Source organism: Panthera onca, chromosome D3 (assembly GCF_046562875.1).
Source record: "Panthera onca isolate mPanOnc1 chromosome D3, mPanOnc1 haplotype 2, whole genome shotgun sequence".
NCBI classification, from domain to species: Eukaryota; Metazoa; Chordata; class Mammalia; order Carnivora; family Felidae; genus Panthera; species Panthera onca.
This window is the reverse complement of record NC_138350.1, coordinates 49,590,085-49,617,931: the sequence shown is the minus strand read 5'-3', so window position 1 is coordinate 49,617,931 and position 27,847 is coordinate 49,590,085. Positions and strand designations below refer to the sequence as shown.

Genomic DNA, 27,847 nt, shown 5'->3' with positions numbered 1-27,847 from the left:
TTTCTTTCCTTATCATTCCATGTATCATTCCATGGAAATTGATTTGAAAATACACAGTAATGAGGTTAAATTAATATCGCCTATGTAAGTACATCCTAAAACACTCAAGTAACTATAGAGCTCACTATCTTAGTGTCTATTTTTCAATTGTTAACAGAGGTATATTAAATTCAGAACAGAAAAATTAGAAAAATCAAGAATCAAGTCAATTTTTATAATCTTTATAAAATGATTAGCCATCTGTTAATTCTTTCCCCCTTCTTCCTTGCAGAAATGGACCTCCTTCCTCACAGAAGCACACAGTCTTAGCTATTCAGCTAAGGATTACAATTCCTTTGCAGCAGTGATGGGATCTGGACAACAACCGAGGGCAAATTGACATGAGCAACTCTCAGATCACACTTCTATCACAAAGCTCTTCTTTCCTTTCCCCCTTCTGCTGGCTGATGGAGAAATGCAACCCACACGCAGCGATGGATTCTGGGGTGATATTGAGGAGCAGGGCTGCCTACCTTCCTTCTCACCCTCCTGCCCTTGAACTGTTTACGCGAAAGATAACTTTCCGTTACATTTGAGAGACTTGGTCTCTGTCAGAGCATCATAGTCTATGCTCTAATACTGGCGTTGGTGCACAACCTTGGGATTTTTTGCTGGAACTTGTCAGCTATATCAGCAAGTTCAGTGGGCGTGTATATTCTCTCAGCATGAATGATCCCTGAATTGGGGGCTGCTCCACTGGCTGGGGTTACAGTTGCTTTCCTTTGTATTAGGAGTCAGACAACATGGGATGCTCCCTCCGCTTCACTGTCAATCGCCACCACATCCTTTCCATCACTCTCCTCACATTTCCAGGGATTCCACCTCTTAGCATCCCAATCAGATTGTGCCACAGTCAAGGCCTTGTCATATGCAGTTGGACCTTAACCCGTGGCATAAGCAGCAGGCTAAGGTCACCCCCCCAAATGATTATCCCGCTCTTGCGCCTTGTCTGCCAGCCAGGAAGCTTGCAGAGTGGCAGACACCCGCAAAGCCTCTTCTCTCAACTTTCGACGTCAGGCGGGGCTGGTGGCCAGCGAAGTGCCCACAGGAGAGGCCAGCCCGCTGCGCCCCCTGCGCTTCCCCTCCCGGCCCCAGCGCGCTCTGCGCACTTCCTCCAACCAGCGCCGCGCAGCCAGCGCCTTCGGGGCGTCCCAGCTCACGCGGGGCCCACAGGCGTCCGCGCTACAAGCCCCCCCTCCCCGCCCCGCGCCTAGAGGCCTGACGGGCAACTTGGGGGTTCCCCTAAGATGCCTCCTGCCCGAGGCCCATTTGTTCCGTCTCCTGACTCAGCAACTGTTCCACCACCCGGTGAGTTCCAGGAGGAAGGTCGGAACCGCCCTGCCCGGAGGGCAAGGAGAGAAGCAAGCGAGAGGCAGTCACGCCAGACTGGTAGGGTGGCAGGTTGAATAAGCGGGGGAACCTACCGAGGCTTGTCCGGGGCCGCTGCAAGGGGAGTGCGTTTCCATCCCCGCCTGCAAGACTGTTGAGTTTATACAGGGTCGCTCACGGGGTGCCAGTCACGTACACAGCGCGGACCATTTCCTTAACGCTGGACTCTCTCAAGGTTGCGCCCTTGAAGTGCTTCCGGCTACAGGGATAGTGAGCGGAACACACGTTCGTTAGGAGGCCAGGAGAGGGAGGGAAAAGCCTCTCAGTTGCCCATTCCCCGCGGGGCCAGCTCGCAGGTCAACCAGAGGTCACGTTCCCCCGTTGACCTCTTCCAGCCACTGGACATTTGGTGCTGCCCTACCTGAAACTATGTGGCAATGTTGTTTTGATAAGATCAGAAAGATGGTGACTTCTGTCGTGCCGCAATAAAAATTTGGCAAAACCGTTACCCATGATTCTTGGGGGACAGACCCTTTCCATACTAAGACTATGGCTCTAGGAGACATGTTTGGAAAATGTCAGTGTTGGTGCGGTGCACTACGTATGCCGTGTAACAAGGTACTGAAAGGAGAGAATTCAAGCAAGAATTCACCGTGGCACGTTTCACAAGCAGAGAAGGAAAGAAAGTTCTGCTAAGGGGCGCCTGGGTGGGTCAGTCAGTTAAGCTTCCACCTCTTGATTTCTGCTCAGGTCAATGTCTCAGGGTTGAGTTCCGAGTCCTAAGAAGGGCTCCACACTGCCAATGTAGAGCCTGCTTGGAATTCTCTCTCTCTCTCTCTCTCTCTCTCTCTCTCTCTCTCCCCTTGCCCCTTACACTCTCTCTCTCTCTCTCTCTCTCTCTCTCAATAAATAAATAAATAAATAAGCAAGAAAAGAAAAGAGAAAAGAAAATTCTGCTAAAGGAAACTCTCAGTCCATTTGCTGACAGTGCAGAATTTGGGGGTAGGACAGAATTGGAAAAACCAACTGCTCTATTCCCCAAACAAATAAGATGACTCTACACAGCCTTTCTCCAGAAGCTTGGCTTAGGTATTCTCAAATGTGACTCAATCAGTGACAAAAGCAGATTAAGGATTGCCTCCTCACCAATGCCTATTGTTTCAAATGGCCTCAAGGTCACAAACAGTAAATTGAGGGGAACACGGATGGTCAAGAGCAGCAACCAACAAACAAATGAGAGTCTATACATCAACAAGACAGGAAGAGAGCTTTGAGCATGGTGGTTCTCAAATGAAACTTACTGGGAGCACTTAACTAAAAGTCTGCCTATAAGAGACAAGTTGGCATTACAAGTATGCCTTCCTGGGGCGACAAAACTTTCACAGCTTGCTCTCTTAGAGATCCAGCTAGGAAACCTGGGGACTGTTTTATGGGTCAGTACGTTAACCCCTAAAGCCTTTGCCCCTTGTGGCGTCCTTCTTTATCAATGCAATTCCCTTAAAATCTTAGTCAGAAATAAAAAGGCAAATATGGGAACCATAGAAACAATGAGCTACAGAATTTCACCATTGCTATGGATCAGTGATGTCTATGTTTTTCCCGATCTTCCATTTTCCAAACAGAAAAAATTGTATTAGGCTATTTTGATCCTACTCTACCATTCTTTATTGGATGTGGCATAGGAAGTAGAAAAGTGATATTTTTCTAGGTCATAGGGGATCCAGGAGCCACTTCTAAGCCTGTCGGAACATCAACATATCACTCAGAGATCCTGGACTTTTGAGTTGGATGCAGTTTAGTGGATGAGACTTCAGTGTTTCTTTGTTACTCGGGGAAAGATGATGTGGTCTCTGTGGGAAGAAGGGTGCACAAGGCAGATTGGGTGGTCATAGCAGTAGATTTGGGTAAGTACTATTCTCCTATTTCTTTTTAACAGTAGAAACTTCCCTTGTGTTTTAGCTAGGCATGGGGTTGCTTGGCTACAGACTACATTTTCCAGCTTAATTTACATCCATTTCCTTTATTCCTATAAATTTAAAGTTTATTTATTGCACTTAAATATACATTAAGATACCATTCTCAAAGGGCCATCAAAGTAGACTGATTAATATATGAGGCTGTCTATAAGGAATGGTGGAATGAAGAGTTTAAAAATTAGTTGGATAACTCAGGCTGAAATAGTGTCAACAGGCAAAAAAAGACCATTATTTATCTGAAAATATTCAACAAGTTCTTTAGATAAGCCTTCATTTAATTTCTCTGTGAAGCAGTCACTTTAGTAATATTGCATTGGCCTTGATAAATGTAAGAACTGGTCTTTCTGTGTAAACAATAGTCACTTAGAGATCTAAAAATATGTGACTTTCTCAGCATATCTAAACTTTTATTAGACTTGGCTTACTGTGCATGTGTGCATATATGTGTTTATTTATTTTAGGATTATATATGTGTGTACACACACACACACACACACACACACACACATATTAGGGTTGTAAATGTTTTTTTGAAAGGCAGCAAAATTTTAGCTTGAAAAGATAAGTTCATATATATAAAATAGTTGATACCTCAATTAAGATAAGCAGTTATTAGAAAAGAATGAAAGGCTGTTTGAAATAGATTCATGAGAACTGGCCCAACAATTAATATCATATGCTTTGCTCATAATTTTCCTTTTTGGAAAACAATGAATAAACATAATGTCAGGTCACAATTAAGTACAGAAAATCATGAAAGTAACATTTATTGTTGCCACTAAAACAACATTAAGTACTTTGGAGAAAGAACAAAGAAGCTGAGGAGACCCCGACTGCACAGTTCAGATGGTAGTATTGTTCAGTACATCTCAAGTACAAAGACTGGGTGGTCTGAGGCTCATGCCTCTGCAATGCTGAAAGAGCTAACCAGTGTTATGTATTCAGTATGAGAGGAGATAGACCGTTTACTTAAAAAAAAAAAAAAAAAAGAACTTATATGGACTGTTTTTAAAATGTCTGACATAACAGTTAAGAATTTTAAAAATCATAAGGTTGCAGCTAAATAGAAAGAACAACACTTTTACAAAGACATAATTTTCACAAGGCAAATACATTTTTATCATCTTTTACGTATAATGTGTTCTAATGCTCTATAAATCCAGATGGAATATGGAAGTGTTTGGTGATTCTGATTTTACTAAAGCAATTGTTTCATGAACAAAGAAAATAACTCAGGATTACAAGGATGGTAAACTATTAAGGAGATCTGTGGTTAGAAAATCCATTTTATTAAATATCACATCAGATTTATTCCTTTACAGGACTTCTGGATAGAATATGAAGGACAGCATTTCTAAAACTGATTGAGTATTAAATAATTCACAACTCAAGAGTTGTGATCAAACAGATCTGTAGGCATATGTAAGTACCACTGAGGTGAAAGTTCCAACCACAGCAATTAGACTGCAAATTAATGTCTGGAGGTAATCAATGGAGGAACTGGCCACGGGTCTTCACATCTGCATCATCTTTGTTTATTGCCGTTGCTGGGTATCACAGAAAAACCAACTCATTTTTCAAAGGCAGAGAAGAGATGTTTCCCTCAATTTAGGCATTCCTAAATTAAATTGGAATCTATAGGAAGTGATTCTGTGCTCAGATCTTAAGCTGATTTTTATTAATGTTGCTGGCCAGTAATGAAGATAAATGGTAGGCATATTCCACTTAAGTCGGAAACTACAAATGCAAGGTTGGGACAGTTGGGAGTGATTAATTATATTCTCTCTGCAAGGGTTCATGGGGGACTGGGGTTACCTCTTCTTCTGATGGTGTCTCTTTCCCTGACACTAGCAGCACTGATATAGGAATTGGGTATTTGACATTCTCTTCAGTATCCAAATGTGACTTAGAGGGATCATAATGAATGTTTCAAGGTGAGCCCATCTTGGACATGTTCCTTACATTCCTTACTGTGTATTATTCCCACTGGTAATTAAAATCCCAACAGTACCCGTTTTGGCACTCATTAGTAGGATACAAGAACCTTCATTAACTTCTCATAAAGATAATTTTTCTGGATAACTGAGGGGTTAAATAGAAAAACCTGTTTTGTTTCAACCTAAGTGGCTAAAAAAAATCTTTACAAAATGTATTAGTCTACTTTACAGCCTTGCTAAATAGGTATTGTTAAGATAATTTAATATTTCTTTTATGATTGATGACTTTACAGTGCCTTGGGGTCAGTATGAATTGTTGTTGAGGTAATAAGCTGTAGTATATTGAACTCTAAATCTGAACTGACCAGATATTGGTTTATTTCATTGTGCTTTGCTTCTTTCTTCCTTACACAGAGTACAGAAAAGAAATTCACTGGTGTTATGATTCCAGTTAGAGCTTTTTATTATAAATGTGTGTCACATACTGTGTTTCTTAGGACAGGTGTGGCATGTAAAATATTGAAAGTTTTCAATGTTCCTGCCGTACATCCTGAAATGGATGCACCCACGAAGCTGTTACTGAATGTGGGACGCTACTCCCTGCCCCACTCAGTTTATAGGTACCTCCGTGCTTTTATATCCTCCCAAATTGCCATGATTCCAATCAGTGACGAAATAAGCACAATTGTAATTGAACTGTCAGTATTGCTAATGGTTCCATGGTCAAATTGGCAAGCATGACCGTTTGTGCTCTGAATTCTGATCTTTTAATCTTTTAATAAGGAGATAATAATAATGATTTACTGTCAAATTATGCTATCAATATAAAATACCATCCTCTAGAACAGTGGTGTCCCAATCCAAATACGCATATCTATACAAGCTTTCTCACCTTCTTTGGGAAAGACTGTAGAAACACAGCACGTAAGACTGCTCCTAAAGCTTCTTCTTCAATGGTGTAGGAAGCAGCTGTTTCTGTTTTTGTTTTAGGATCTTTTCATTTTGTTCAGACAAAGGAACCACAACTCTAAAAAATTCTTGGGGAACAAATATAGAAACTACATAATGGAATAGGACTCCTCAAGAATACTATTTATAAGTTTTAAAGGGTTAATTCTCTTTGCACCATTGAAAATCAAAGAATGGAAACACCCATGGGAAATAACAGAATGCTGCGTGGTATTGGTGATGAGAGATATGTGAAGGTTGTTCCAAATGCTTCCATAACTTTTCTAACCTCAAAACCCAAAGTCCTTAGGCTTTCATTTTTGCTAAAATTTCACAACAGCACAACACACTCAAGAGTTAGGGAACTTTTGAAAATATCTCTTTTGAAAGAACAAAGAGGGGTACCTGGGCGACTGGCTCAGTGGGTTAAGAATCCAACTCTTGACCTTGGCTCAGGTCATGATCTCACAATTCATGATATCAAGCCCCGCTTTGGGCTCTGCCCTAACATCGCAGTGCCTGTTTGGGATTCTCTTTCTCTCCCTCTCTCTCTGCCCTTCCCCTGTGTATTCTCTCTCTCTCTCTCTCTCTCTCTCTCTCTCTCTCTCTCTCTCAAAATAAATAAATAACTTAAAAAAAAAAGAACAAGGAAATTCCTACTTTGTTATATCAAGGAATAAGATGTGGGAAAGGAAGTAAGGGAATAAAGGATAAAAATCATGTGTGGATCACCTACTCTGTGAAGGACATTTTGATATGAACTTCCTGTATGTAACTGAATCCTCTTTTTAATCATGTGAATAATGTAATGTTAGCCCTTTATATATGTAGAAATTTATATACAAAGAAATTGAGATTTAATGGTATTAAGTAATCTGTTCAAGGTAATAATTTTTTAAATAGAAACAATAATAATTATCAATAGTTACTATTTATGGAAAGCCTCCTATATGTCTTTGTGCTTTACATACATTATATAATTTCATTTCCACCAGAACCAAATGGGGTAAATATCCCTCACTTTTTACAGAAGCAGACTGAGGTTCAGAGAGTTCTAAGTAACTCCCAATATCAAAGTAAAAGACAACTGCAATTAAAATTCAGATTTGACTGAGCCTAAAGCCTTTTTCATTTCCACTATACCAAACTTAAGTGGGAGAGATCTACATACCCTGGTTCCTGTAAGTATTAAGTCTTACAGATCCAATTCAGGTTGGTGCTAAATGGGAAGTTTTGCCCATCAATAAAAAATGGGATTTTCAGAATATGTAATGCACAACTTTAGGCATTAAAAGGGATATCAAAGGGTGCCTGGGTGGCTCAGTCAGTTAAGCGTCTGACTTCTGTTCAGGTCATGATCTCACCGTCCATGAGTTCAAGCCCTGCATTGGACTCTGTGCTGACCCCTCAGAGCCTGGAGCCTGCTTTGGATTCTGTGTCTCCCTCGCTTTCTGACCCTCCCCCTCTTGCGCTCTCGCTCGCTCTCTCTCCCTCTCTCAAAAGAATAAACATTAGAAAAAGTCTAAAGAGGGATATCAAGATGCGTACAGCACAGTCTTTGCCTTGTAAGAATTTATGATCTGTAAAATACCCAGAAAAAAGACTAGCCTAGCAGGTTTATGAACTATACCAAATGGCTTCTAATAATAATAGCAAACATTTATTGAACACTTATTTGGTGCCAGACATTTGTTCTTAGATTTACCTGTATTAGCTAATTTATTCTATAAGCAAGATAGGTAGGTTGTATCATTATCCCACACCTCTCCTCCCCCATTTTAGATAAGAGAAAACTGAGACACTTCTCTAGCACTTACTAGCACTTCTCTAGCTTCAGAACAGATAAAAAACACAACAATAAAAATTTTATCAATTTCAATAGCTTGTTAAGCCCTTCAGTAATAGTGGGAATTTCCATAATGGAAAAATTCAGGTATCCTTGTATACTAGTGGACAGTAACAAGAAAAAAAGAAGTTTAAATTTAAACTTCTAGTTTATCATTTAAAATCCTACATATCTATATGTAAAAAGCATAGGCAAAAAAATCCATTTTTTTAATATGAAATTTATTGTCAAATTGGTTTCTATACAACACTGAGTGCTCATCCCAACAGGTACCCTCCTCAATAGCCATCACCCACCCACCCTTCCCTCCCACCATCAGTTTGTACCCATCAACCCTCAGTTTGTTCTCAGTTTTTAAGAGGCTCTTATGTTTTGGCTCCCTCAAAAAAATCCATTTTTATTTAAATTTTAAAGGAATTATGGAAAGAACCCTTAGTAAAAAGACTGAACTCTTGGTTAATAGGAGAAAAAAGAGATGGGAGGAAAAGAATATAGATGACTTGAAATCATAATAAAATATCCAGGGGAAAATTTGGATAAGAAGCAGAAGTTTCATTGTTAGAACCTTCTTATTTTACTGAGGGTCTCTGGATAACAGAGACAATAATAGGTAAAACTCTTAAACTCACCCCAGCTCTAAGCAGAGTATCTTTTTTTCCCAACCCTGTGCAGAAGATGGCATAGGGTGGAGCTGAGCATGAATCAGAATTACTCTGCTTTGCCTAATTTTACTGAGTTTCATTGGAGAGCTAAGTAGCACGTATTATCTAATCTAAGAAACTGTCTATTGAATACATAACATTAGCCTAAATGCCACTAAGAAAGAAAAACTAAACTATCATAATCAAAGTATGCCAGATACTTCCTTATCATCAATTATAAGGCCATCCTGATTTCAAAAATGTTAGAATGTAAGCAAATGAGCATATTCTAATCAATGAAATAGTATACAAGCCAATTTTCAACCAGATCTTAACCTCAGTCAGTCTGCAAATCTATTCTGGATTAATGAAAACCTCACTATACCTATGACCAGGCATAATTAAGGCTAGAAAAGTGTAATCAATAATCTACTTGAAAAGAATAATATAACTAGAAAGAAATAGCAAACTGTTGTAAAGAGCATGGATTTTGTAATTAAACATGCTTGGCTTTTAACTCTGGCCCCATGCTGTATATATAAGATGAAAAAAATAATCGTTTAATCTTCAAATGTCTAATCTATAAGATGAGAGTAATAGTTGCTGGGTCATCAAGGTTCTTGTGAGGATTGAATAAATTCATTTACGTATAGTACTTACCACAATTTCTGGCACAGCGAATGATTCACTCAACAGACCCTCAGTAAAATAAGTGAGGATTTACAGGCTATTAAATCACGCCATCAGATGAGTTGTCAATATTAGTATTAAAGGCACAAGGTTCTCTCTAATCCTATGAGTAAATTCATCGTCCCTTCCTTCCTCACTGATATCACCATATATTTCTCTAGTGATTGCGTGCCAAGGTATGGCACCAATGGAAATAAACATTGAACAAAACAATGAGTAACTTCCAAGCTGACTAATTTCTAGATAAACTGGTGAAATAAAAAATGCATTGATTATATCACAAATGCAAAAGTGAAGTATAAAATATTACAATTGATTTAATGAGTCCAAGATTTATGGGTAATATTTGGTGTCACTATTGGTGGCCACAAATTTTAGTATATTAGTTTTTCTGAAGAATAATCTGCTGTAAGATGAGTTTTGTTTGCTTGTTTTGATTTGTTCACGTCTCTTACAGTTATAATGATCTTTAGACTCAGATTTTGTTTCTCCCTAAGGGTATAACAGATTAAACTTTCTTATAATGTGGCTGATTACATTTCCCTACATTAAATTCATTCCGATCTCTGTTGTACTGGACTGTAACTTAGAAATGCTCTAGTAGACTTGATTTTTTTTTCTTTTTTTGTCAGTAATAGGTGCTGTCATAATGACTTGTAGCCAATATGAATAAGAAAAGTTTTGGAAAATCAGACCAACAAAATTCTGGGATGTCAAAAAACATTTAACAGGCAAATTTCCCTCTCAAAGAAAATGCTTTTATGAAAACAAGGTGGGTAATTCCTTGGAGAAACCAGCTTTGAAAAACAAGACACTTGAAATTTTTAAAGAAATGTCTTATTTTCAATTATATCATTGAAGCAAGGTTCACTTATTATATTTCATATCATCTACCTGGAAACTTCAATGTATGTTTAAGTTTTTAGCACTCTTTGGATAAATTCACATTGCCATGGTTAGAAATCATAAAAGTAATTTTGTTTATAGCAAGCCAAGTCAATGCTAGACCTAATGGCTATTTCTGGTAGCTGTTTAAAATAGATAATTAATTAAAACCAACTTAATCCAAGCCAAATGAAGTAGATGATGTGTATTGATATGAAGTACAGTTAAGTAAATATTCCATGTAGCCACATCCACAGCCTTTGTAGGAAGTGTGGTGAATCAAAATTAAAGCAACTACCATCAGGGGCACCTGGGTGGCTCAGTAGGTTAAGAATCTGACTCTTGATTTCAGCTCAGGGGGTGATCTCATGGTTCCTGAGATGGAGCCCTGCATCAGGCTCTGCACTGTCAGTGGGGAACCTGCTTGGGATCCTCTCTCTCTCTCTCTCAATCTCTCTCTCTCTCTCTCTCTCTCTCTCTCTCTCTCTCTCCCTCTCCCCCTCTGTCTGTATACCCCTGCCCCCACTTCAAAATAAATAAGTAAACATTTTTAAAAATTATAATAAAGAACTACCATCAGATAAAAATCACCTAATGCTCTATTGCTTAGAATTTTTGTCATAATTATTAAACATTCAACATATATAAATAAAACCGGTATAAAATATAGATTGAACTCTGATTCTTGGATCCAATATGACATGTTGATGAAATTGGTGCTTTTAAAAGGATCAAAGAAACAATATAAAACCACAGAGAAATTATTTCAATTCAAGCCTTGCTGGGCCAAACTAGAGTGTTTATGAGCCCCATGCCCCCAGGTACATAAAGAAATGAAGATCAACTATCAGGACCTCTTATTTATTTTTTTAGTGCATTTTTTTTTTTTAATTTGAGAGAGAGAGTGAGAGAGAAATCTTAAACAGACTCCACACTCAGTGCAGAGCCCAACATGGGGCTTCATCCCATGATCAAGAGTCAGATGCTCAACTGACTGAGCCACCTAAACATCCCAACTATCAGGACCTCTTAATCAGGAGATAATAAATAAATAAATAAATAAATAAATAAATAAATAAATGGAGGTAACCTGAGTTTCTGAAAGATGATTCTCCAGGACTTTGCAGAGATCTAGGGTAAAGTTCTGTACTTTATGTTTTTTATTTTTATTTTTTTGATGTTTTATTTATTTTTGAGAGACTAAGTGTGAATGGGGGAGGGGCAGAAAGACAGGGAGACAGAATCCAAAGCAGGCTCCAGGCTCTGAGCTGTCAGTACAAAGCCCGACATGGGGCTCGAACTCAAGAGCTGTGAGATCATGATCTGAACCAAACTCGGCTGCTCAACCAACTGAGCCAGCGAGGCACTCCGTTCTTTACTTTATTTTTTAAAAATGTCCCTATGATTGGGAATTATCCAGCAATGCGATTGCTTCTCTCCTCCCCCAGTTAGTAGCTATGACTGGGGGTACTGCTTGGAATGGCCCTCAAACTAGTCTTCCAACAGACTAGTTTAGATTATTCTAATAGAATAATGCATATCTTATGCAACCATCATAGTCTCAAAGGATGGCAGACATGTGGCCTAAGATTATCCAATTGGGTATTTTCTTTGGTGGACATGAATGAGGAAACATGTAGCCCTAAATTGGTGCTAAGTAGCCTTTTCATTCATGCCAATTCATTGCAGGGGGCAGATCCAAAGTGTTAGAGAGATGCAAGACCTTTTCTAAATTCTCCTCTATCTTTGAACATTTTAGTTGCATGGTACAATAAAGTCCATTTAGTATTTAAGCCAATTTGTTATAACTTAAAGCATCCTAACTGAAGCAGAGGGATGGGCTTTTCTGTTCATCCAGTACCTGGCTAAAGTCAGTAAGCATGCTTTCTATTTTCCAAGATCAAAGGTAAGAATTACAGACCCAGAACATGCTGTACCCAAGCAGATCTCGATATATTCTCTTAAAACAGCCAGAATGTCGATTTGAAAGTCAGGTTCCCCACCACCTTCTCACACTGCTCTCCCGCACCAATGAAAACCTTTGTGCCAAAATGTGAGCATTCCAGAAAATAACTGAGAATGGATAGGTTAATTCTTTTGCAGCCAAACTCCTGAGAATAAATAGAACACCTGAGACTTGTACTTCCAGTTACTCTCTGCATTTTAAGGAGATCTAAGCTTAATCGTTTTCCAAGTAAGAAAGAATGTAGCCAGGGGCACCTGGATGGCTCAGTCGGTTAAGTGTCTTGACTTCAGCTCAGGTTATGATCTCATGGTTTGAGTTCCAGCCCTGCATCCAGCTCTGTGCTGACAGCTCGGAGCCTGGGGCCTACTTCAGATTCTGTGTCTCCCTCTCTGTCCCTCCCTGGTTCATGCTCTGTCTGTCTGTCTGTCTCTAAAATAAATAAATATTTAAATTTTTTTTTTTAAAAAGTAGCCAGGAAGAGAAAAGAGAAGAAGCACATAGACGTCTCCCTCCCTTCAGCATCACCAAGATGGTTGATGCAGTCACCAACATTGGAATTCCAAACCAGTGAACATGAGCTTCCGTCTATCCCTCCAACCACAGTCTCCAGGACAGACTGGGAAACTGTAAGAATCTTCTAACAGTCCCCAATAGAGCCACTTATCCCATAAACACAGCCAACAAGGAGAAGTGTGTGCCTTTATTTTCTTGAACAAAGTATACATGGATACATAAACAGCCTCTCCATCCCTTAGTTCTCCATGTATTTGAAAACCATCAAGAGAAAAGTATCCCTCTGTGCTAGTGCACAGAAATAGAATGTTAAATTGAAATTTTCCTGTGGTGCCAGAATTAGCAAATATGAAAATCTCAATTGAGGTGTCAGATGAAGATACACATTTCCAGTAAACATTTAAATAAATATTTAAAACTTTTAATATAAATCAAACTCAATCACAGGGCATAAAAGGAGAGAGTTGTTCAGGTGCCCTGAGTCCCATTTCTCCCCAGAAAGAGGTTGAGGGAGCATCAGCTATTCATCGGCTGTTAGTAAAAGAGGCTTCAAAAAGATTACTGGTAAGGAAAAAAACCAAAATACAAATTAAAAACAAAATGACTGGGAAATCTTGGTATATGTTCACTTTCATTGAGAGACACCATTGCCCCCCTGACTTTTGACTTCACACAAAAGCTTCTTTCACAATGTTAAAGGACAGTTTGCTGCTGCATTGAGCAAAGGGTACATATTTGCCTTGAGCAAAAAGTAGTTCATATGCACAGATGAGAGCTGAGGGTAGCTTATACTCAGTCCATCTAAGAGATGAGCAGTCCTTGACAGAGAGGAGCTGAACCAGATCCCTACCAATAGCACAAAGGGAAGTGGTGAGCCAGAGGAGGGAGGATTGTGTGTGAATTTCCAGCAACCCCTTGATCAAAACCCAGACCGATCAGAAATCAAAGTTAACACTCTAGAAGAGGAGGATCTTGGAAAGAAAGAAAATCCTGGCCGCGTCCTCCTCCACCAATAGCTTTCCAGTTGTAACAGGGCTTAGCTGAGGGAAAGGGGAAATTCGAGTTTGGGAGTTTTGAATTTTATGTGAGATATGACTTTCTAATTTCAGACTTTAGTAATTAAGAAGGACTCTTGGATATTTTATAGTTCATAAGAGAAATTTTGCAGAATTCTCTACTGGTCTTAATCTTCCACCAGAAGTTCTATAAATAGTATGAATCTTGCTTACCTCCCCAAACATGTTGAGGCTGGAGCAGCAGAAGTAGAACTAATGTTTCTGGTACACGTATTGTGTCCTGGGTGCTCTGATAGATGCCCCTGCTTATGTTACCCTGTGCCGCTCTTGGGGCATCCCTAGACAGGGTAGACCTCTGGACTTTTTTTTTTCTTTTTCCTAAGAATGATTACAAAATTTATAGAAATAACCAAGTTTTCATTCGGAGGACTAGGGCCTTAAAAACTTTTCTCATTGAACATAGTTGAAAGGGAAGATGGACGTCCAGTATAAAGGTATTTAATAATTTTTAAACATTATTGAGGATTTTAAAATATATTCATATAAGATCCTTGAGAAGGAGGAAAAGCTTTCTGTTAAGAACATCTCAGCACTACCAAGAGATCAAGAAATAATGGAAGGGAAGCCCCTTGGAGCAAAAGGTTGTCCTTTATCTGGTGGGGTAAAAGCTGCCTATTTTGGAGCAGCGGCAATATTCTAATAGCTGACGGTAGAATTCAGGTTTGGGCAAGACACGAAAGACAGTGAGACTTTAAACAGACCTTGTGGAAAGAGAAGATTTGTTGAATACGTGAACAATATCCCATATATAATACCTAAGCTTTTGAAATTTGTTGTAATCAAACTGTTTCCTCATATTCATATAATTGGATTTAGATAACAATGAAACCTCACAAATATATAAAGTAGCACATGCTTGTTTACTACTATAAAAGTCTGGTATTGTTATCAATACACATTGTAAGACTATAGCCTTGTTACTTCCAAAGGGCTCAAAGAAAAGTAATTATTTCAAGGTATTTCTGTGAAGTAGGTAAGAGAGCTCATTATTATGAAAATAAATAAGGATTTCAACAGATTTGAAATGATTTTCCCAACTTCACACAATGAATTGACTCATGGCAGCTAAAATTAACTGCCTCTTTCTTGATTTCTAGCTCAGTGCTTAAGAACATTAGTAAGCCTGTTTACCATTTTTTGGTACAATCTTTAAAATGTACAGTCTGTATTCATTTTCAGTAATTCAACAAGTATTTATTTGGTATTTATTCTATCCAAGCGCTGTGTTAGAAGATGTCATGGGGATTTAAAGGTTATAAACTATCAAACACCTATAAATATTAAGGATGCTGGTAATTGTGAGAAATCTCATTAAGTGATTTAATTTTTTACTAGTACATTATTTCAATATTATGTTTTCTAAGGATGGAAGAAGGGAATATGGACCTATAAAAGATTTTGTTGATTCACTTTCAGGTTCTACTCAGCCAACATACACTCTATCTTAGTGATTATGAACAACAACAAAAATGTTTTATTTTGGATGCTAAATGTTTATTCTGCTTTCATCCAAATATTTAATTCTTTATTTATTTGACTATATTTTTTTAAGATAGAACTGAACTTTGCAAAAATTTTAGTTGCTTTGCATTGCTCTTGCTTTTTGTTATTTTTTATACATTAATTTGTTTTTATATCACTACAATTGACCAAGAAGTGGTTCTTTCTGTGTTTTCTTTTCTAATCACAAAATAGCACTAGCAGAAATCAACCTAGAATGGATTCATGTAGTCACTGATGCCTCTTTCTTTGTGTTAGTTGAACCATGAACTTTTTTTTTTAATTTTTTTAATTTATTTTTGAGACAGAGAGAGACAGAGCATGAACGGGGGAGGGTCAGAGAGAGGGAGACACAGAATCGGAAGCAGGCTCCAGGCTCCGAGCCATCAGCCCAGAGCCCGACGTGGGGCTCGAGCCCACAGACCGCACCGACTGAGCCACCCAGGTGCCCCTGAACCATGAACTTTTTAATCAACATCCACTGTGTAGCGTATGGGTAAAGATGTAAAGATACCTTTAGTTGTCCCTTTTTTACAAAATCATTAAAAAACCAAACTCATAGACTATGTCAGAAAGGCTTATTATGCTTTCTGTGTTGTTTGTACAAACCAACATGGTTTCTCCACACTTAACCTCCCCTATTTTCAGTGGCTGAAAGCCTGACCATTGCTTTTCTCTGAATCCCTTGCCAGGTGGATTCCAGATTATATTTTGCCAATGAGAGGCATTCATGAAGGATTTGAAAGGTGCAAGAGAGAAAGCACAATTCATATAATTGTTCCTACATCAAGATGGGTAGAAACATGGTCTTCAGCAGATTTGAGCTTCTGCAGTGACCTCCAGGTGTTTCCTAGTGAATCACCTACTTTAGTATTACATTTGTATAATTACTAGTAATTTTTTGTCTCTTGAAACTCCCTGCCACTCTGTAAGGTAGTGGTGAATCTGAGAGTTAACAGAGCTCTCCCATGACCTTTGCTTTTCCAGGCATTCTAGCAATTGGGAAAGCTTCTAATGCCCTCTACTAAATCCTCTCCTGTCTGAAATATTTCAAGTAGCTGCTCTTGTCCAGTAGGAGCCTCTGAGAAAATATTTGGTACTGAAGTGGTCCTAAAAAATAGACTTTGAAAATGAAAAGGATCTGGGATAGTTTGTGCCTAATTAAATTTGAACTTAACGTAACCTCAATGTCATGGTCCATGGCATTCAAAGACTTTTAAATAATCATTAACTTATCACTATTGTTGTCTGAAATGAAGTGGCTATTAAAGGCAAGGATTTGGGGAGGGGCGCCTGGGTGGCGCAGTCGGTTAAGCGTCCGACTTCAGCCAGGTCACGATCTCGCGGTCTGTGAGTTCGAGCCCCGCGTCAGGCTCTGGGCTGATGGCTCGGAGCCTGGAGCCTGTTTCCGATTCTGTGTCTCCCTCTCTCTCTGCCCCTCCCCCGTTCATGCTCTGTCTCTCTCTGTCCCAAAAATAAATAAAAAAAAAAAAAAAACACGTTGAAAAAAAAAAAGGCAAGGATTTGGGATACAAAGAGGCTGTATAATAAAACAATGGGTTGTAAGTGATGACTATAGAGCCTATAGGGTAGCCTATCTGCTTCTGATGTATCACTTCTTTCTACAAAGAGAAATTGAAAAGCTCAGGATTTTACTTTTTTTATTTTTATCTTTTATTTTTTTATTTTTTTATATAGAGAGAACGTGAGCAGGGGAGAAGGGCAGGGGGAAAGAGAGAGAAAATCTTAAGCAGGCTCCACACTCAGCGTGGAGCCCAACACAGGGCTTGATCCCACAACCCTGGGATCATGACGTGAGTCAAAATCAAGAGTCAGATGGTCAACCAACTGAGCCTCCCAGGTGCCTCAAAAAGCTCAGGATTTTTAATTTTCAGTTCATAGCATAATCAGAAAACAAAAGAGGTTCCTAAAATTTCTCCTATTCTTATAGCCAAATATATGGCTGATATATTTGAAAACTGAACTCAAAGTCTGATGATGCATATTTCAGAATTACAAAGCACATTGAATTCACAGCTTTGCTTGGTATCTTATATGAAAGTTAGGGTACTTATTGAAAAAAAGTGGGGATTTGAGGTAGATTCTGACAGATTTGAGACTTCACATTCTACTGTGCCTTCTTGAAAGTGGAAGAAACCCTTTCTCCCCTGTCTGAAGAAAGCGTGAGGACTATACTTGAGAAAATGACCTTGCTCGGGATTGCTGACTCTGCACAAGATATGTCTCATCAACTTGCACTGCTTCCAGACTCATAACTACACTCAGATCACAGAAGAATGGGTATGAAGTCTTACTTCAGAGAAGATAGCTTATCCATCAAAAACATTGGAAGATGTTGCTAATTTATATTGATGAAAACCTGGGGCGAAATGGTGTGAATGGATCCTGAGGGTCCTAGAACAGGGAGACAGAAACAAATTGTTGGAATAAGTCATATTTATCACCATGATTGCACTTTCCTGGAATTTGTGGATCAAAGATGTTTGCTGTTTGAGTATGCAATTGTGGTTCACCAGATTACTTGGTCAATAGACTAAAATTTGAACTCCATAGTGGTCGAAGCTAGATAAGATTCAAATGCAAGAATTTCTAAGATATAATGTAGATGAAGGTATACAAAGAAAGACAGAATGCTAGTACTGATTTATCAAGTGTGACCTGCCATTCATCTCCTCATTGTGTTACCTGGATGGGCTCCAAGGACATTCCTTTATCAAAGCACTAAGAAACACCCCATAATGCCACGCATGATTATAACAAGTAACTTAATTGAAACAGGCTTCCTAAGTTCAGTGGGGGATAATGAGATAACTGTCTCCTTACAGAGGCCAAGTGGCTGTTCTTAAGCTTGAAGACCAGAGACAAGTGGGCATGATTCCCCAAATGGGCAGCAGGTTAAAATCAGAATGAGTTCAGCCACAAGAAGCATTGGTGGAGGTGAGTAGACCATAGTGTCCACTGGACTGAAACAGAACTGCTTCTTACTACCTACTTGATTTTTATAATTTAAACATTTTAGGTATCATTTTCAGATTTGGGGAGCAATAGAGCTATGGCCTCTCACCCAGTTTTCATACTCAGAGGCCTTGGGATGAAGAATATACCAGGTTCTTTTGAAGAAGTACCCTGTGTATGTATAAAATAATAAACTTGAGCCTTCCTAGAGATTCCTCAAAGGGACCTATAGTTACCAACCAGAGTGATTTTACATTATATAAAGTGAGGTAATAGCCTCACTTTTTTTTAATGTTTATTTTTGTGACAGAGAGAGAGAAAGAGAAAGAGCACGAGTGGGGGAAGGGCAGAAAGCGAGGGGGAGACACAAAATCTGAAGCAAGCTCCAGGCTCCAAGCTGTCAGCAAAGAGCCCGATAACGGGCTCAAACCCATGAACTGTGAGATCATGACCTGAGCAGAGGTCGGATGCTTGACCAACTGAGCCACCCAGGTGTACCTCCTTACTTTTTGAATGCATAGTGGGCAAAAATAAAGTCTGCCAATGCCAGAATACCCACACTGGTTCTTTCACTTGTGGGATATTGGGAAGGGATGATTATTAGTCCCTGACACTATCTTCTGTCTTCCAACTTGTAAAATAAATTGAAGGAGGGCACAGACTCATGCCACCAAAACAGTACCAGAGTTAGGCAGACATAGGATTCCTATCATATCTACATTTAACTGAACTGATGGCCACAGAGAAGGACAGTAGATTATTATAAACGTATTCAGGAAGTTACTCCAATTGCAGCTGTTTCTCCAAACGTGATCTCTTTTTTGGCATAAATGAACACCTCCTGAGATCTGCTGTTTAGCTATTGATCAGGCAAATGCTTTTTCAATATGTTATTAAAGAAAAAAACACAGCAAAGAGATTTGGTTTCTCTTAGTAGGGCAGCAGTATATCTTCACTTCACCTCAGGAATAGGCCAACTGTCTGCCTTTCTGTCATAATCAAATCCCCAGGACCTGATCATTTACCTATCACATAGGATGTTTTGTTGATCCACTACATTGATAGTGGTGGCTTGCATTGTCCGTGATGGAAAAATGGTCTGTGTAAACTTCTCTTAACTTGTCATGAATCCTGTCCAAAAGACTTGTCTCTTGTGTTTGAGCAAACAGTGTCCTGGGACTTTTGGTTATGAAAAGGCACTAAAATAAGAGAAAGTAAGCTACATGATTTGTTGTAACTTTTAAAAAATCAATTTTTCTTTTCTTCTTTTGGTATCTCCAGAGAGAAGAGTTTTAGAAAAGTTCTGGGACTTGAGGAAAAGAGATGACAGAGAAAGGCCTCCATAGAGAATGAGAGCATCAGTCAACCACAAAGCACAAGGCACAGAGGCTGTCCTCAAAAGAACGATGGAGTCCATGAAGGGAATCCCTGTGGCTTCGAAAGGGTGATATCTGAAACTGGTATGCAGGAGTTAGGTGTTACTGCTCCCTGCTAGCACCGTCATCCATTAACTTCCTACATTTGAGAAGATCTCCATACTTTGTAAAAATGTACAACATATGGGTATTTCTAGTGCTGCACCCATCACCTGGCACGTAGTAGTTAAGAAAAAAGAAAAGGGATAAATGACTGGATTAGTGGAGCTTTGGGGATGTCTACATGACATTTGGACTGTGCCTTGGATGAAGTATGAGGAGGGAAGGCTGTTAGATATGTAGATAAAACAACTATAGGTTAAAAAAAACAGAGAGCAAAAAAGATTCAGAGTTCAGAGTAGGCAGTGTATCCAGCACCATGTATTTAGGCATACGTACCCTGTGCCATTTGAGGAATCCTTAGAAATACTGGGGAAGGAACGACACTGAATTTCCATCAGTGGGTTGGGACGGAAGCTCGTGTAACTGTATGAGAGTATCAAAGGAAAGTTGGCTTCCAGAGGCTGAAAGACTTGGGGATGTTAGGCAACATGTAATAGATTCATTTCAGCTAAGCCTCATAAATGTGCACTCAGCTTCGCAAGAGTTATAAATTACTGACCTAGCTCTTGTCTGCAAAGGGAAAATGCAAAACGGAAGGTGCACAGTCCGATTTGAGGTCAAACCAGTGTGCAACTGAACAGAGAAGCCCTACCAGCTGCCTATGTATAAATGCCATCTGACAGGCTTTTACATTTTATGTTGGACCCTTGAAAGAAGAGGATCCCACTCCACTGGAGACTGAACATTGTTATTTGCCATGGGTGCACAAGAACCCGGAGCAAGTCATGAATGGGGCACTAAGTCTGTTCGTGCAGGGGCCCAGATGGAGAACTATGTCTGTGGGAGCAGTGTTCCCAGGCACACAGATGTTCTGCCTTCTCGTAGCTCTCAGAAGGGCTGTCCACTCAGACATAGCCCCTATTTTCTCTGTTCTCCGAGGAGGCCCAGGGGATGAGTAGCAGAATGGTGGTACCAGGGCTATGGAAACATCCTACTCCCATGTCAGTTAAAAAGCAAAATGTTGTATGACAAAGCTTCACTGTAACAAAGGACCAAAACATCCTTTCTGGATGTTTCCTCTCCAAGAGTTCTAAGTTTGTTTTTATATCTCAGTACACAGCTTGTGCTAAGCACTAGCAGACTGGGCTCAAATTTTCACAGTAACAAAACTGAGGTGTACAAATAGTAAATTACTTTATTTCTCCATAACTGAACTGAATTTGGCCCCCGAGCCAAATTTCTGCTGATAGTGGTGAATTTTATGTGGAAATCGAGGCTCACTCTCTCAAATCAGTGATTACTTAGTACTTTCAGTTATAAATTCATGCTCTTTTTGGTAACTTCTCAGACTATCACAATGTGTCCCCTTCTCTTTCACATCTCTCTCCAAGGGCCATCTATATTCTGAGTGTCTGTGTGGCGGGGGAGGAGGGTATACCATCTTAAGTTTGGAAGAAAGACATTTAATCTAGAATAGTGCTTTTCAAAGTGAGGTCCTCAACCCGCAATATCTGTGCCACCCAGGAACTTGTTAGAAATGTCAATACTTGGACCCCATTCCACATAGACCTACTGAATCAGAAACTCTGGATGAGCGGTCCAGGAATCTGGGTTCCAACAGGGAGTCCAGCTGCTTCCGATGTTCCCTCACCGTTGAAAGCTTTGGTCCATAGTGATCAGCATCCACCCACCTTCATTTCTGATGAGAGGTATGATCATGGCTGGCCTTTGGTTTTGTGGCACCCCGCTCATTGCATGCATGACTGAAAATGCCCTTCTCTGCTCAAGGGCCAAATATGTGCTCATTCTGCTTCCTCCTTAGCTTGACCGGGTGCCAGACTTACCCGTCTCAGAGCTTGCAACACTCTTACATGCTGTTCTGTAGCCATTTCTACTTTCCAACTTGTGTTCCATGCTCCATATAGAGTTTATCTCAAGAGTTGAGGTCTCCCTACTGTATCTGGAATCTGTGAGATGCATCTCTTTCCTGGATTACCCCAAACATCAGTGGAGTTTTGATCATCTGTACTCATCAGGGATTGACCTGAGGAGAGGGCAGGATGGAAGCCCTGATTCTCAACCTCCTGAGCCTTAATTTATTCTGCTATTCGTTTCTTTACCTTTCCTCTCCTTCTTCTCCAAGGTCAGGAAGTTGTCTTTTAGTTTGTTTTGTTTTTTTGCGTGTGCTTCTGGTGGAAAGGAAAAAAAAAAATCCTGGCTAGACACATAGACTTCTAAACCTACCCTTTTTGATAAGACCCATGCTGTTTATACAAATCTTTTTTTTTCTCTCTCTAATAATGTCCACTTTTATTATTGAAAAACTTAACCTGCAATTCTACTGGCCCATAAAAAGTTTCAAAACCTTAGCATTAACTGGTTTTTTGAATCTTTGTTGCAATAATCCTCATTTTCTTTTAGACAATGATACCCCTAACTGAATAGAGGGAGATAAAATATAAGGATGTGTAGAAAAGCAAATCCATTAATTAAAATTTTAAGATATTATCGCACCACACGTGAATTAGAAACACTGAAAGTTTCTTAAGTATACTACCTGATTCTAGTCACTTCACACTGAAATCCTTCTATTAACTAATTCTCCTAAAACACTCCTTTTAACATATCATTTTCCTCCTTGGGTTCTTTCAATAGGTACCTTTTAGCAGAAGTTATAGACAAATATTGATGCTAGAATTCATTTTCCATGCACATGTACAATATTTGAAAATGAATGAATGAATTCCAAACCATGACTGACCTGGTCTTTACTCTTGTACTAAACAGTATTTCTAACATATCACTTACTCCCACAATACTAAGCCTAATTTACATCATAAAGAGATTTCATATTAAAAATGTAGTCCCCCTTGGTGGGCTCAGCCTAACTCCTGACTCCAGGACCTAGCATCAATCTTCAACTTTGGTAAGGAAAATTTAAGCAACATCAGACCAAAACTCCAGACTCAGAATCAAGTCACTCCAATGGCCCATCACGCCCTGTTACAATAAGGTTTCTGCTTTATTCTCAAGAATCAGTCTTTATCATAATTCCCAGTCATTATATGTTTGGCTTTCTTTCTATTGAAATTCAGCAATGGCAGTAACATTAAGTATTCAATGATACTGTTATAATTCATTGGGGTTTTTCCTTTTTTAAAAAAAATGTTTATTCATTTTTGAGAGACAGAGCATAAGCAAGGGATGGACAGAGAGAGAGGGGGACAGAGGATGTGAAACAGGCTCTGCCCTGACAGCAGCGAGCCCCAATGCGGGGCTCGAACTCATGAACCAAACCGCAAGATCATCACCCAAGCTGAAGTCAGACATTCAACCGACTGAACCACACAGGTGCCCCTGGGATTGTTCATTTTATTGGTGCTATTGAAGTATTTCCAATGACATTTGCAAAATCAGGTTTTCCTCCCTTCACTATAGCACTGGTGCTCTGATGTGACCCAAAATGTATTTCATTTGCTAGGATTTCACAGGGCTAGAAGACTGAGCCCTCTTTAGTAATTTATTCCAACACTATGGATTCAATAAAATGGTTATATCTAAATTCAGAATAATCATAATTTATATACTTGTATAGTGTAATATTTGGCTTAAAGGGTTTTTTTTTTCATTAAATGTAATACATAAAGGTTACAATGCAGTTTCTACATTACATTTCTAGTCTTCTGTATTTCATGTTTCACTGCTATATGAGATTCAAGGGGAGCTATCATAGCTCTTTAAAAATTCCTCATAACAGACAGAGTCAAACTTTCTACAATTCCGGCTGTTCTGTTTGATGACAAAATCATTCCCAACTGTTGTCCCAAGTATTATAGAGTGTTTCATTGTAATGATGTGTCCTCTTCTGTTCTATATCACCACTTCTCAATGCACTTCTGTAGGGGGATTGTGGCAATACAGTAGTGCTTCGTGATTACTTTGTGGTTCTCTGTGACTCCTTTGAAACCCTCTTTTTCTCACTCACTCTCCCTCCTGGCAGCCTTTCAGGTTGGAGAAAGATCCACTTGTTCAAAATTACCCATATAGCCATGCGTTGAATTAGTTATAGAGAAAGGATCTCTGTTAAAATCGAATGACTCCATGATAGCCACATTCTGGTCTCCCGGAGAGCTGCATGAAAAACTAAAGACATAGATTAGCTAACATTCTCTTATAAATATAACGTATGAAATGCACATTCAAATGTGTGTACCTAATATACTTCTACTATGATCATGCTAATTCTTACAAAGTTGTTTTAAAAATCTGAAATATATTATGGTATCTAAAATAATTATAAATAACTCAGATTTTATGTCACAGAGTACCATTTTGAAAACACATGTATTTTAGAATATTTGTATTCAGCACATTTTGAAAAGAATCAAGGCCATTTTTTAAAAGTATGTAAAATAGTATACCTATAGAGAAGCTAATGTGAGACCATTTTTAACCTACAATGATTTTACAGCCAAATAATAGGGCTTTGAATAAAAGAACTACTATAATTAACTCGGTTGTCAATGAAAGCAATTTTTCCAGGGCATCTATTCATACTTTGAAATATTTATAAATACTCTAGACTTTTGTCATTACTATGGCTCTTTAGAAAATAATACCTATTTGCACCTGAATCTTTCTTTAATCCTTCATTAAGGAAACTATTAAAATTATTTATCAGATGTATTATAAGAAAATAGCATCATGTAACTAATATTGTGACAAGAACTTTTGGAGACGTTGGTGCTTTTTATTTGCAAAATGAAAACCACAGTTACAACTGTTCTTATGTCAACAAAATCTATTTCATTGTCTGTCTTAAACTGTTATCTGAACTGAGAGCAGCTTTCTGACCAAAAAGGTCTTTACATTAATTTAGTATTTCGGCTCTGACAAAAAATTTACTAAAGCTAAAGAATTTACTTAAATTTAAAAGTCGCCATCAACACATTCAGTAGATTCACCAGGTATAGGAAAAAGATTTTAATGATGAAAATTATAAATTACACTCTTACACACAGGTCTATTTACCAAATCATAGATTAAGAAGTTGATTTTTTAAAGTTTCTCTATAACGTAGACAAATATATCTTCCCTTACTTATTTTTTTACATAATTAGCTTTAAAAAAAAGTCAAGATGAAATATTCATAGCAGTAAAACTGAAATATGAAAGCACTAGAGTATACTTTAAAGAGATTATGGTATTTTGTATTAAAATGTTTCTAGTCTTTAAGTCTTCAATGAAACGGAAAAGACACTAAGCCTTGCTGAGATAAAGTCTTCTTCATACCCTGCTGTTGAGAAAGAGCTCCACTTTTCTTCACCCCATGCTGCTTGGGATGTAATTGCTTGGGAAGGAGAGACTAAAGAGGGAGAGTGTGCAGAGGGGATAGTAAGGGTTCATGCTCCTGGAGCTTGCACTTTCTGACATACCAACATCACCAGCCCGGCCATACCGCACATACCTGGTGAAGGTGGCCTGGGTCGCACCCAGGAGCAGCTGAAGCCAGGTTATAGGAGAGCATCCAAAGAAGGAATAGAAGAGGATGCTAATGTGGCAATTACATGAGCTTCTAACTGGGAAATTAGCAAGCAATTCAGTCTTCAAAAATAAATCTATGTGAACCAACTAAAAGAGCAGTTTTGTTAAGTGAATGTAAGAACATTTCCTTTCGCTCCAAATGTTTGGCATCATGTGAAAAAAGCTGTTGATCAAAGGTCTAGTTTTATTTTTAGAACAGAAAAGAGAATGTAGTTTGGGTACAGTGTGTCTGAAAGAGAGAAAAGAGCCTGGCTAAAAGATTTGACCCCAAACTTTTTCCTTTCTTATAATGCGTATGTACAGCATGCGAAACAATGGTGGAAATAATTAAGCTGGTGATAATTTTTCCATCTTTATACTCTTAAAAGGCACATCAAATTTTTTGATCATGCTGGAGTTAAAAAAATTATTATTTTCTAGCTAAATTTAAGGGTCATCTATCCCCATTTAATCTATAAAGGACACTCTTATTATCACGAGGCCTTCTTTACTGCAAAGAGATGTTGTGAAAAAAGACTGCATGGGGAGATGAATTTTATTCCCTATAGACCCCTAACAGTTTTGCTATACTGATTTCTACCACTTTATGAAGTGTATGTCCTCCGGGCAACTTAGCTATGCAGCTGAATTTCCCAGATGCCAGACTGCAGGCTAGCACCCTTTGCAGCAAATTTTTATTAATTCACAGAATGTTTATTTCTGGGAAGGGATTCAATTTTCATCACCTGATGCAAACTTGTGGCTCTCTGCTCGTGGCCCAAGAAATCCTGGTGGTCAAGCAATAAGACCCAGAGTTCAGCCACTCAGGGCTCAGGTCCCTGCTCCTACTGGGTACCACTCCCTCCTTACCTCCTCCACCTCCTCCTCCTACTCCTGTCTCTCCTAGGATTTTCAGGTGCTTCATTGAACATGAGTGGTGTAGTATCTGTGCTTTAAGTTTATCCAACCTTGATTACAGGCTTATTCCGAACTAGACACTGCCCAAGACAGGAAAGTCTCAAGGTAAGTAAGAAACTAGCCCTTGCCCTGAAGAGTTTATGGTAAACTGGAGCTCATCCAACACTAACAGACAAGGGAGAACTATCCACAGGGAAGGACCGCATAGCACTAGCCACCAAGGTTTCAATCATAAATTCCTGGAGGGGGTGTCCTTGAGCTAGTCTTGAAAGATGAGGACAAATTGGTCCCTTGATGAAAAGTGGAAAGGGCTTTCAGGCCCAGATTATAGTATAAATAAAGATCTCAAAGGTTACAGTACTGTTATGTGTCCCCCCAAATTCATATGTTGAATCATTAATTCTCAACATGACCGTATTTGGAGATAAGACTTACAGAAATAATTAAGGTTAAATGAAGTTATAAGGGTAGGGTCCTAATCCAACAGGATTGTTGGCCTTATAAAATGAAGATTGACCTCTCTCTCTCTCTCTCTCTCTCTCTCTCTCTGTCTCTCCCTCTCTCCTCTGTCTTTCTATCCCGAAGCACACACACTGAGGAAAGGACATATGAGCACACAGCAAGAAGACCATTTGCAAGCCAGGAAGAGGGCTCTCACAAGATCCCAATCATGCTGGCGCTCTGATCTCTTCCAACCTCTCGAACTGTGAGAAAATAAATCTCTATTGTATCTCCACCCAGTCTATGGTGTTATGGTAGTGAAAACAGATGAAGACCGGTGCTCCCATGCATTTGGGCTACTTTAAAAAGGACATTTATTAGACTGTGAAGCTTGAGGCCAGTAATGGGTGAGATGATACTGGAGATGTAAGGACATTAGAAAGAGGAGAAAAGAAGGAGAGAGGGAATAGAAACAGACATCACTCCCCATAGAATCTTTGGATCAGGAGGAAAGGGATCATTTCTACAGCTCCTGGCAGCACATTATGAATTTTGGCATCCATAGAAGGGAACCCTTAGCATCCCCCACTTCCTTATCATTCTGCATGGTGCATGCAGAAGGGTCAACTTCAATCCATTGAGCTGGTTTCCCAGACCCACTAGAATTCTGATTCACTTCCACCTTGGCTCCATAACACAAAGAAACTGGAGAATTTAGGAATACTTCTCTTGGCCTTCAACCCGTGACCATAGTGTTCCAACAGCTGTTGCAAAATGTGATGGCAGAGAATGAAGCTAATACTGAAAACTCAAAATAATTGGCATTATTAGGATAATAAAAATGCAGCAGCTTAAAAACTCTAATCTCCTGGTAAGAGGACTATGTATAAATATAACACTGGCAAAGTTTACATAGTGATATGAATTATGGGATGGAGAAAGAAATAGATAAAAGAAGCCCAATTAATAAACAAGGTCCTCTGTGTTACTATTTTGATTAATGAAAAATAGTTATGAATATATCTTAATAATGATGAAATATCCACTAACAGAATTAAACACAGGAAGTCTGCTTTCTAAAGCATTGGAAAGATAAACATAAACAAAATAGCCTATAGAACAGAAGCCAAATGGTAAACAAACAAAAACTAGGCAACAAAATTAT

The 27,847-nt window shown here is 39.0% G+C and overlaps 2 long non-coding RNA genes across 2 annotated transcripts in view; one reads left to right on the top strand and one right to left on the bottom strand.

Annotated features, from left to right (window-relative positions):
- Positions 1-1,594, bottom strand: part of LOC144613831 (uncharacterized) — a 208,713-nt gene extending 207,119 nt beyond the window's left edge. The window contains exon 1 of the long non-coding RNA XR_013551251.1: positions 1,464-1,594. This is a non-coding gene — a long non-coding RNA (uncharacterized LOC144613831). The remainder of the gene's footprint in view (positions 1-1,463) is intronic.
- LOC132665878 (uncharacterized) lies at positions 1,173-27,579 on the top strand. The gene is made up of 4 exons (XR_009604335.2): positions 1,173-1,347; positions 18,193-18,304; positions 19,604-19,782; positions 26,827-27,579. It is a non-coding gene; the product is annotated as an uncharacterized LOC132665878 (long non-coding RNA).
- The last annotated feature ends 268 nt before the right edge of the window (positions 27,580-27,847 follow it).